The sequence below is a fragment of the Schistocerca nitens genome, chromosome 8 (assembly GCF_023898315.1).
Source record: "Schistocerca nitens isolate TAMUIC-IGC-003100 chromosome 8, iqSchNite1.1, whole genome shotgun sequence".
Classification (NCBI taxonomy): domain Eukaryota; kingdom Metazoa; phylum Arthropoda; class Insecta; order Orthoptera; family Acrididae; genus Schistocerca; species Schistocerca nitens.
The window spans coordinates 540,105,774-540,118,065 of NC_064621.1; positions in this window are offsets into that span (position 1 = coordinate 540,105,774).

A 12,292-nucleotide genomic window follows, 5' to 3' on the forward strand; every position below is an offset into this window, starting at 1 on the left:
AACCCGAAAACTGGTTTGACGCACCTCTTCACGTTAGTCCTTCCTCTGCAAGCTTCTCCATCTCAGCATAACTACCGCAAATAGCATCCATTTGCACCTGCATACTTTATTCAAACCTTGTTCTTCCTCCTCAATTTTCAAAAAAATGGTTCAAATGGCTCTGAGCACTATGGGACTCAACTGCTGAGGTCATTAGTCCCCTACAACTTAGAACTAGTTAAACCTAACCTAAGAACATCACAAACATCCATGCCCGAGGCAGGATTCGAACCTGCGACCGTAGCGGTCCTGCGGTTCCAGACTGCAGCGCCTTTAACCGCACGGCCACTTCGGCCAGCTCCACAATTTTCACACTATCACACTCCTTCCATTACCAAACTGACGATTTCTTGATGTCTCAGGATGTTTCCTGTCAACCTATCAGTCCTTTTCGTCAAGTTGTGCCACAAATTTCTTTTTGTTCCAATTCAAGCCACTAAATGGTTAAAATGGCTGTAAGCACTATGGGACTTAACATATGAGGTCATCAGTCCCCTAGACTTAGAACTACTTGAACCTAACTAACCTAAGGACATCACACACAGCCATGCCCGAGGCAGGATGCGAACCTGCGACCGTTGCAGCAGCGCGGTTCCAGACTGGAGAGCCTAGAACCGCTCGGCCACAATGGCCGGCTTCCAGCCACTGCCTCATTAAATAAAACGTCTATGCACGTAATTTTCAATATTCTTCTGTAACACTGCATTTCAAAAATCTCTGTTCTCTTCTTGTCTGAAATGCTTATCACGAAAGTTTCACTGTCATACAAAGCTACATTCTCTACAAATACTTTCAGGAAAGAACCTTCTGAGACCTCAATCTATATCCAGTCTTAACAAATTCATCTTTTTCACAAATGTTTTTCTTATTCTTCCTAGACTCTACTTACGCCGTCGTCAGTTATGTTGCTGCCCAAATATCGAAACTCTTTGACTACTTTTAGTGTCTCGTTTCCTAATCTGATTCCATCAGCATAACCTGATTTGATTCGACAACATTTCATTATCCTTCTCCTTTTTTTTCTTATCCATCTTATGATTTCTTTTCAAGAGACTGCCCATTTCGCTTAGATGCTGCAGCAAGTCTGTTTTTGTCTATGACGGAATTACAATGTTATTGGCAAACCGCAAAGTTTCTTCTCTATGACCTTTAATTCCTTTTCCAAATTTCACTTTGGTTTTCTTCACTACTTCTTCAGTGTATAGATTGTATAACATCGGGAAGAGGATACAATCTTCCCTCACTTCCTCCTCAACTGCATCTGGTTGCTGCACAAATTGTAGATAACTTTTCGCTCCTTGTATTTTACCTCTGCTAACTTCTGAATTTCATACTGTGTAATCCAGTCAAAAATGGAAAAGGCTTCTGTAAAGCTACAAACGCTATAAACATAGATCTGACTTCCTCCAGTCTGTGTTCTAACAAGGGAACCTCCCCATCGCACCCCCCTCAGATTTAGTTATAAGTTGGCAGAGTGGATAGGCCTTGAAAAACTGAACACAGATCAATCGAGAAAACAGGAATAAGTTGTGTGGAACTATGAAAAAAATTAGCAAAATATACGAAATGAGCAGTCCACGTGCAACATATACAACTTCAAGTGTAATGTGCAGTCAGGAGTGCCGTGGTCCTGTGGTTAGCGTGAGCAGCTCTGGAGTGAGAGGTCCTTGGCTCAAGTCTTCCCTCCACTGAAAATTTTAATTTCTTGTTTTCAGACAATTATTATCTGTCCGTCCGATGCGATCACTATTTTGGGAGTGATAATCACATCCACAAGAAAACCTAAATCGGGCAAGGTAGAAGAATCTTTTTACCAATTCGCCAAGTGTACAAGTTAGGTGGGTCGACAACATATTACTGTCATGTGACGCACATGCCGTCAACAGTATCGTATAGAATATATCAGACGTGTTTTCCTGTGGAGGAATCGGTTGACCTATGACCTTGCAATGAAATGTTTTCAGTTCCAATTGGAGAGGCACTAATCGCACGGTTTTGCGGTGCGGTCGCAAAACGCAGACACTAAACTTACTACAGTGAACAGAGACGTCAATGAACGAACGGACAGATCATAACTTTGCGAAAATAAAGAAAGTAAATTTTTCACTCATGGGAGGACTTGAACCATGGACCTCTCATTCCGCAGCTGCTCACGCTAGCCACAGGACCACGGCACTCCTGACTATACATCACCCTTGAAGTTGCATATGTTGCACGTGGACTACTCAGTTCGTATATTTTGCTAATTTTTTTCATAGTTCCACACAACTTCTTCCTGTTTTCTCGATTGATCCGTGTTCAGTTTTTCAAGGCCTATCCACTGTTCAAACTTATAGCTAAATCTGAGGGGGGGTGCGATGGGGAGGTTCCCTTGTAAGATAAGTCGTAGAGTCAGTATGGCATGTTCCTACATTTCTCCGGAAAGCAAACTGCTGGTACCCAAGGTCAGCTTCTACCAGTTCTACCATTCTTCTGTAAATAATTTGTGTCAGTATTTTGTAGGCATGTCTTGTGAGACTAACTGCTGTTGGCACTTGCTTTCTTTGGAATTGGATGTATTACATTCTTTTCTCGCCACTGCAATCTTTTTATACAAACAATATCGTTATACTGCTTCATTCGCTTTTATTTTTAACTCCACTATGCATCTGAATGGTCATTCCATCATCATTAATATGCTCTTAGGTGGTCCAATTCGCTTGTGACATACACACGTGTTGTTTATTTGGCGGATGGCGCTGGGACAGGGAGGTTAAGTGTCATGTTGCATGCATATCCTGGCGAACTCATTTTCCGCATGCTCCTTAGTGAACTCCACGTGTTTGTCACTACACACTTTTCAGTGTTACAATCAAAGATATGTGATGATAAACACACGGAGCTGAGAATGGCAGCGTGCAACAAATTTATTTGCCCACGTGCGTGGAAGACCACACATAACCTCCCTCCCACAGCACTGTCTGCCAAGTACACAGGATGTGCGAATGTCGGAAGCAAATTCGAGGTCGTAAACGTATCTTAATCCACCTGAAGATGATGATGTCATGACCTTCGGAACTCTTGGTGTTGTGAAAAAGAATAACAGCGACTGAACAAGTAACTTTTTGTGTATTATCTAACCAGTAGGACCCCTTGACGTATTTGTTAATACGGAGGTTGGGCTGAACACACAGTGCTTGATTAGACATAGTCCCACGAAATGATTTACGCAGCCTGTTACAGGCAGGACCGACATTTTAATGTGGACGGCGAACCATGAACTCGAAATATTTGCCAATAACGAACGGTGACAAAGGTCAAAGAAGTGGTGACATACAAAAAGATACAAATGGCCGGTGATAAACGCCTGACATTTGCATATGTAGTATGGCTCTTTCCCACTAAGCCACTGGTGCTGTTGATACACTGTTATTAAAGAATACGAGTGGCGCAGCTTGTCAGCGCGCGCTTACACACACACACACACACACACACACACACAAAGACAAGCGGTTATGGTTCATTCCAGTAACAGGTAATTTCCTGACGCTGGGGTGGAGCATTGCTGAAGTCGTGAAAACGGAGCGTGATTACTCTACGTCACCTTTAACTCATATTCAGGTGTCAAAACACCTCCATACTTACTGTTAATTATTAACTATTAAAGATACTTTTTACACCACAATAATGTGCGAACGTCAACATATCAAACTTAATGAAAACGGCTAACTATCGTAACATGAGACGATCATCCCCGAGCGTACACGAAGATGAAGTACGTGCAACAGAACAGAAGCAAACAGTCGCTGCCCAGACACGATGCTACTAACAATTCGTTCCGGCTCGAGGTTTGTATGAAAACGTTATTCTTTGTGGTGTTGCCGTAAAATTCACGGATGAGCAGGCAGTTACGTACTGCTGCCCATTAAAGTTGCAACGCTATGGCAGATAGCAAATAACGATTTTTTACTTTGCGTGTACTGTGTAGTACGAAGACTACATGATCAACTTTGTAGATGTTCTGGTGGTTCACTGAGCGCTAATCTGGTAGATCTGCGATTTGTGGTAGCAACAAGGGCTCTAATGCGGCTATGCGTAGCGTCGAACTGAGATTGGACGGTAGCTACGAGTATGCGCCTCCATGCTGCTTCAACTCTTCGCTAGAGGTCGCCAACGGTAGGAGCTGGTCAGTGGCGGCATGCCTGTGCGTCTGCAATCCACGATCAGGTGAGTTCAGTGTGTGAGCGGTCTGCGGAACGTGCTGGCCACGGCAATGGGTTGCGTTGAAATGCTAATCATTTGCTTGTCTAAGCATGTAATACGCTTCATGCCAATTTGACGTTTGCTGCTTGCCGCCTTCTTGGTGTCGCAGTCTTGATGCAGAAAAACCTGTATGTTAACACATCGTTACACCCTTTGACCATCTTTTTCTTTCTCCTCATATCCCTTTCAGCTTGGAGTAATCGAACCCAGCAAGGTATGTCAGATTACAAACTGCAGTTTTTTGGGTTCGGTAGCTGGACGGGCAACAATTAATCCCGGCACATAGGGCTACTTGACATTAAGCTGTCGCGCTGTCTCCACAGCGCACTGGCTCGATCAGCGAAAGGGTCACGTAGCCACCCCAATAGGACGGAGCCACGTAAGAAATTACGGAAAGCTAGCCACCGGCATGCTGATTACCTCTGGTGACGCGAAGAGAACCGTTTCTCTCTACGCCTACAGCTATATGGCAAGCCAATGCGCGCCATTTTGTGGAGGACGCAAATTATAAGTGACCCATTTCTGGTCCAGGTCTTTTCCCATTCCAGTCGTGGATAGCCGCATTTCTCTTCTTTTAGCTTCATGGTCACTACGTGACAGGTAAGCTGGGAGAAGTTATATGTTTCTTGTGTCGTGGTGGAACGTTTTCTCTCACCCATTCGTAGACTGGTCCCGGCGGAGGTTCGAGTCCTCCCTCGGGCATGGGTGTGTGTGTGTGTCTGTGTGTGTGTGTCTGTGTGTGTGTGTCTGTGTGTGTGTGTCTGTGTGTGTGTGTCTGTGTGTGTGTGTCTGTGTGTGTGTGTCTGTGTGTGTGTGTGTCTGTGTGTGTGTGTCTGTGTGTGTGTGTCTGTGTGTGTGTGTCTGTGTGTGTGTGTCTGTGTGTGTGTGTCTGTGTGTGTGTGTCTGTGTCTGTGTCTGTGTGTTTGTCCTTAGGATAATTTAGGTCAAGTAGTGTGTAAGCTTAGGGAGTGATGGCCTTAGCAGTTAAGTCCCATAGGATTTCACACATATTTGAACATTTTTTTTAAGCTGGCTAGAGACAGCCGTCACGAAACGCGAAGCTTTCCTTTGAACCTCCCTCTCTCTTGCATTAATCCAACTCGATGAAAATCCCATACTGATACATAGTTGTGAAAGTCAAATACAGAGTTTAGAAACTGATGTTCTACTACTCTGGTACTACAAATTCTTGACTACTCTTCGTGTGCCTGGTACCCTCATCAAGACTGACCAAAGGAAGAGACAAAAATACATGGCCTAAAAAAAGAGAGAAGCATCGAAAAAACATGGTCGGATGTCAAAGTGACATCGTATATACGCGTTCATACTTCATCGCGGGTACGTAAATGATTAGAGCTGCAGTTCTCTGAGATTGGTGTGATGGCTACCAGAGTGTGTTAGTGTTGCTCGTGTATATAAGGGGTGTACCAACATTAAATTATCAGCAGTCACAGCGAAAGAGACATGGTACATGCTCGTGTGAGACAACATTATCAGCACCTGATAGAGTTTGAAAAGGGTCATTGTGGTTCTCCATTTGGCCGGGCGGTCGAATCGTATAATATCCAGATTTTTGGCGCTGTGTTCAACTGTATGGCAACCTGAGAGCAGGCATACTCGTCTTCAGCTTTTCAGTCGACAACGTCTGATCACCACAAGTGAGGTTCGCCATATTGTGCACGAAGCACATCGTAATCCATTCACATCTGCGCTACCCTCAGAGAACAAATAATGAACTCCCTTCAACATTCTGTATCGTCCGGTATCATTGGTCGCAGAACAGCAGCGGCCGGATTAGGGAATTATAGTGCCATGCCTTTGGAGTGCTGCCGCGTGCGGGAAGCATGAGTAGCTGATGAATGGCGTCGCAGTGTGTTCAGCGATGAATCGTGATTCTGCGCTACCCCGAATGACCATCGTCAGCGAATATGGTGGCGACCTAGCGAGAGGTTCGATTCTTCCACTGTTTTGGACATGCACAGCAGTGTTAATCCTGACGTCATAGTGTGGGTAGCCACCTGGTGTGACTTCAGTTGACGACTGGTAATGATTGAGGGAACTCTGTGCCACACATTATGAGAGATTTGTTGTGCGTCATGATGTTTGCTGTTAAAATCCAGAGAGCGTACATTCCAAGGAAAGTCAACCACCTCCTGTGGGTATGTCGCGGAAATACAGTGGAGGTAAAAGTAGAGAATTCTGGCTCATACGGAGTCTTACCGACAGATGTCTATCCCACGTGCCAGTGACGAATTGAAAAGAAAATGGCGTAGAGAATCGTTGTACCAGCAATATGGTTCAAATGGCTCTGAGCACTATGGGACTTAACATCTATGGTCATCAGTCCCCTAGAACTTAGAACTACTTAAACCTAACTAACCTAAGGACATCACACAACACCCAGCCATCACGAGGCAGAGAAAATCCCTGACCCCGCCGGGAATCGAACCCGGGAACCCGGGCGTGGGAAGCGAGAACGCTACCGCACGACCACGAGATGCGGGCGTACCAGCAATACTTTCCACCACATATTGCAAGATGGTTTGCGTAGTTGTAGATGAACAATACTCCCTTAGAATTGAGCCCACTTCCTTCTGCATAGCAGTATTTGCTTGGCAAGTCTTTTGGTCCAGACTGTATACCAATTAGGTTCCTTTCGGAGTATGCTGATTCATTATCTCCATACTTAACAATCATATACAACAGTTCGCTCGACGAAAGATCCGTACCCAAAGACTGGAAAGTTGCACAGATCACACCAATATTCAAGAAAGGCAGTAGGAGTAATCCACTAAATTACAGGCCCATATCAATAACGTCGATATGCAGCAGGATTTTAGAACATATATTGTGTTCGAACATTATGAATTACCTCGAAGGAAATGGTCTATTGACACACAGTCAACCGGGTTTAGAAAACATCGTTCCTGTGAAACACAACTAGCTCTTTATTCACATGAAGTGCTGAGTGCTATTGACAAGGGATTTCAGATCGATTCCGTATTCCTGGATTTCCGGAAGGCTTTTGACACTGTACCACACAAGCGGCTCGTACTGAAATTGTGTGCTTATGGAATATCGTCTCAGTTATGTGACTGGATTTTTGATTTCCTGTCAGAGAGGTCACAGTTCGTAGTAATTGACGCAAAGTCATAGAGTAAAACAGAAGAGATTTCTGGCGTTCCCCAAGTCCTTTGCTGTTCCTTATCTATATAAACGATTTGGGAGACAATGAGCACCCGTCTTCGGTTGTTTGCAGATGACGCTGTCACTTATAGACTAATCAAGTCATCAGAAGATCGAAACACACTGCAAAAAGATTTAGAAAAAATATCTCAATGGTGCGAAAAGTGGCAGGTGACCCTAAATAACGAAAAGTGAGAGGTCATCCACATAAGTACTAAAAGGAATTCGTTAAACTTCGATTGCACGATAAATCAGTCTAATCTAAAAGCCGTAAATTCAACTAAATACCTAGGTATTACACTTATGAACAACTTAAATTGGAAGGAACACATAGAAAATGTTGTGGGGAAGGCTAACCAAAGACTGCGTTTTATTGTCAGGACACTCAGAAAATGTAACAGATCTACTAAGGAGACTGCCTACACTACGCTTGTCCGTCCTCTTTTAGAATACTGCTGCGCATTGTGGGATCCTTACCAGATAGGACTGATGGAGTACATCGAAAAAGTTCAAAGTAAGGCAGCACGTTTTGTATTATCCCGAAATATGGGAGAAAGTGTCACAGAAATGATACAGGATTTGGGCTGGACATCATTAAAAGAAAGGCGTTTTTCGTTGCGGCAGAATCTTCTCACGAAATTCCAATCACCAACTTTCTCCTCCGAATGCGAAAATATTTTGTTGACATCGATCTACATAGGACGGAACGATCACCACGACAAAATAAGGGAAATCAGAGCTCGTACGGAAAGATATAGGTGTTCATTCTTTCCGCGCGCTATAAGAGATTGGAATAATAAAGAATTGTGAAGGTGGTCCGATTAACCCTCTGCTAGGCACTTAAATGTGATATGCAGAGTATCCATGTAGATGTAGTTTCGTATAAAAATCCCTTCACAGTGATATCCCCAGGTATTGGGCAGTAGTGGTGCCTCTAGTGACGGACCGGCGATGTCGGGAGGGTTCGCCCAGTGGTGCTGAGACGGGTGACTTTGCTCATCTGGTGTCCAGCTGACTTAGGCCTCTGATGAGAACAATTGGGACGGATCGCCAGAATCGAGTATCCAGGTGACGTCGGCGTGACGCGGCCGGCGCGGACGGACGCTGGGCTGGAGAATGCTGGAGGTCTGGAGCGGCCGGCGCGCCGTCTCCTGCACGTGTCCGTTAGGCGGCCCACTTCCGGCGCATTCCTCGAGTGCGCGCCAGTTGCAGCTAGCCTATACCGGCCGGCGTCTCCACTTACCTCTCATTAGAACACCGCTGTCAGCCCAGGGAGCACAGCCGCCCGGGGCGTACACGACCACGTGGCGAATAAGTCGCGCCTTTCTTCTAAAACACTGCTCAACTCCAACACGTTAAAGTGTGATTGTCCTGTGTTACAGGGAGGCACATCGTGCTACGACCCGTATACGGAGTATAAGGACAGGTGTGCGTCGTAATTACACTACTGGCCATTAAAATTGCTACATCAAGAAGAAATGCAGATGATAAACGGGTATTCATTGGACAAACATATTATACAACAACTGACGTGTCATTACATTTTCACGTAATTTGTGTGCATAGTTCCTGAGAAATCAGTACCCAGAACAACCACCTCTGGCCGCAATAACGTCCTTGATACGTCAAGGTATTGAGTCAAACAGAGCTTGGATGGCGTGTACAGGTACAGCTGCCCATGCAGCTGCAACACGATACCACGGTTCATCAAGAGTAGTGACTGGCGTATTGTGACGAGCCAGTTGCCCGGCCACCATTGACCAGACGTTTTCAGTTGGTGAGAGATCTGGAGAATGTGCTGGCCAGGGCAGCAGTCGAACATTTTCTGTATCCAGAAAGGCCCGTACAGGACCTGCAGCATGCGGCCGTGCATTATCCTGCTGAAATGTAGGGTTTCGCAGGGATCGAATGAAGGGTAGAGCCACGGGTCGTAACACATCTGAAATTGAACAGAGGACGTTACTTTGAACAAAGTGCCGTCAATGCGAACAAGAAGTGACCGAGACGTGTAACCAATGGCACCCCATACCATCACGCCGGGTGATACGCCAGTATGGCGATGACGAATACACGCTTCCAATGTGCGTTCACCGCGATGATGCCAAACACGGATGCGACCATCATGATGCTGTAAACAGAACCTGGATTCATCCGAAAAAATGACGCTTTGTCGTTCTTGCGCCCAGGTTCGTCGTTGAGTACACCAACGCAGGCGTTCCTGTCTGTGATGCAGCGTCAAGGGTAACCACAGCCATGGTCTCCCAGCTGATAGTCCATGCTGCTGCAAACGTCGTCGAACTGTTCGTGCAGATAGTTGTTGTCTTGCAAACGTCCCCATCTGTTGAGTCAGGGATCGAGACGTGGCTGCACGATCCGTTACAGTCATGCGGATAAGATGCCTGTCATCTCGACTGCTAGTGATACGAGGCTGTTGGGATCCAACACGACGTTCCGTATCACCCTCCTGAACCCCCCGATTCCATATTCTGCTAACAGTCATTGGATCTCGACCAACGCGAGCAGCAATGTCGCGATACGATAAACCGTAATTGCGATAGGCTACAATCCGACCTTTATCAAAATCGGAAAGGTGATGGTACGCATTTCCCCTCCTTAGACGAGGCATCACAACAACGTTTCACCAGGCAACGCCGGTCAACTGCTGTTTGTGTATGAGAAATCGGTTCAAAACTTTCCTCATGTCAGCACGTTGTAGGTGTCACCACCGGCGCCAACGTTTTTGAATGCTCTGGAAAGCTAATCATTTGCATATCACAGCATCTTCTTCCTGTCGGTTAAAGTTCCCGTCTGTAGCACGTCATCTTCGTGGTGTAGCAATTTTAATGGCCAGTAGTGTATTTTGCGTTCGACCCTCCAAAAGAAATTGGCTGGCTACTTATGGATCAGTATTAGCCTCTGGTTTTGAAGTATCATATTGTAGCTTCGTCTAAGTTTTAGAGAGAATAGGTGGACAGTCGATGTTTGCCTTTATCATGTAAAAATTTCAATTAAAGTCTCGCGTAAGATTAACGCTGTTGTTTAGCATGTTGTTTGTTATCGTGCTGAGCCATATAAGGGGAGTTTTCATGACGTCACAGATTTGAAGCCGAAGTTCGCCATGTTAATTGCCCCAAGCATTAGCTTCTGGTGGAAGTTTTTTGATCAAAAATGCCAGCTTGCGTCATTCACGGATTTACGAATCGTTCTCGTTATAGTTGAAATGAGTGATTCCCAACCTGGGTGTAGTTACCCCTTGAGGGGTAAAATGAAATTTTCTGAGGGGTGAAAACTAAACGATTCGATTCTGTCGCAGTCACGAAACTAAATTATTTTCAAAAGATCATTGCCATTATTACAATTTTGTAAGGTTCTAATACTGATTATGTAAGTTACAATAATTACTTTTTCCCAATTAGTAGTATTAATGCGGTGGAAGTTATAGGTACCTCGCATAGTCTACCCACCACACACATATGTTGTGCTTTGTCCCGTATATCGTTGATGATGAAAGTGAGACATACACGTTACGTAACAACTGTTAAATATGTCAAGAAAATGTCTTCTCCAAGTTGTAGATAGTACTTGCAGCAGTCCAGGAATTGCTTCATTACTCGCTTCGAAATAAATAAATGAATTAATCGACAGCACGACACAGCAGTAACTTCATAAGGGTGCTGTGCACAGTTTTATTATTACTATTGTTATTATTATTAGGGTTTGACACAAATCATTAACAGCCTGAAGTCGCCCAATTTCTGCCAGTTCAGAAGTAACAAGTGCAGTAATCAAGTGATTTACGAACAGTAAGTATAGTATACACATCTGAACTTGTTTGATTTTAAAACGGGGTTGCAGTGTGCACGTCAAGCAAGTGCTGCAATGGAGAAGAGTAATGTAGGGGAAGCATGTTTTGTAACAAGTGTGTACCCTCACCGTGGACAGTTAGCTTTCCTTTCTGAGAAGGAGTTGTGGGTAGCACTTGCGATGCACCACGAATTCCTTCGTCGTACACACACACACACACACACACACACACAGGTTAAATAGCATTCATTTTTCATAATTTTAAAAACAAAAGTTTTCCAAGAAAAGTCTTTCATTTTACGGTTTAGTTACGTACTAAAGTTGGTGATAAAGTGGGGGAGGCGGGGCCAACATGGCAGGGGGGGTGGGGGGTGGTAATGGTCTAAGGATGGTTGGGAATAACTGGTTTAAAGTGTAAAGGAATTACATTTCATTCGTAGTGGTATCGTTCAAGCGATATTTTCTTTTATATGTAGATTTTGGTTGTATTGTTTACTTTTCTTGTAGCGATTTTATGTCTGACATTTGACTTTAGATTTCCTACCAGTGTACCTCGAAAAGCCCTCTGTGTGAACGTTGTAGAAGGAAAGATTGAAAACCGACCAAACAAAGCAAAATACGTTATCATTTTCGGGAAGGGGAAATAGATCTAACATTAGTTTCGTCAGTCCGTATTAAGGAATATGCTGGATTACGAAATCGACCTTTTCAAATCCTACATTTCTCTTCTTGGTTAGTCTAAAAGTATAACAAAAAGAAAGTTACATTAACGAGACCAATGCATCATATTACTACAGCAAATATGCATTCAAGACCAGAGAAACGTTGAGAATGCCTTCCTGATACTGTATTATTCACAAAAGCGTTATAACATTTACTATTTGAAACAACTGTTGCGCCCACACGACAGAAATGAAGAGGGAGCAACAATCGTAAGCAGTAGCCTGCTAATGTTTTGGGGCATGTAACATGGCGGTGCCGGCTTCAAAGCAATGTACAGCGTAAGTCTGTACCGCTATCT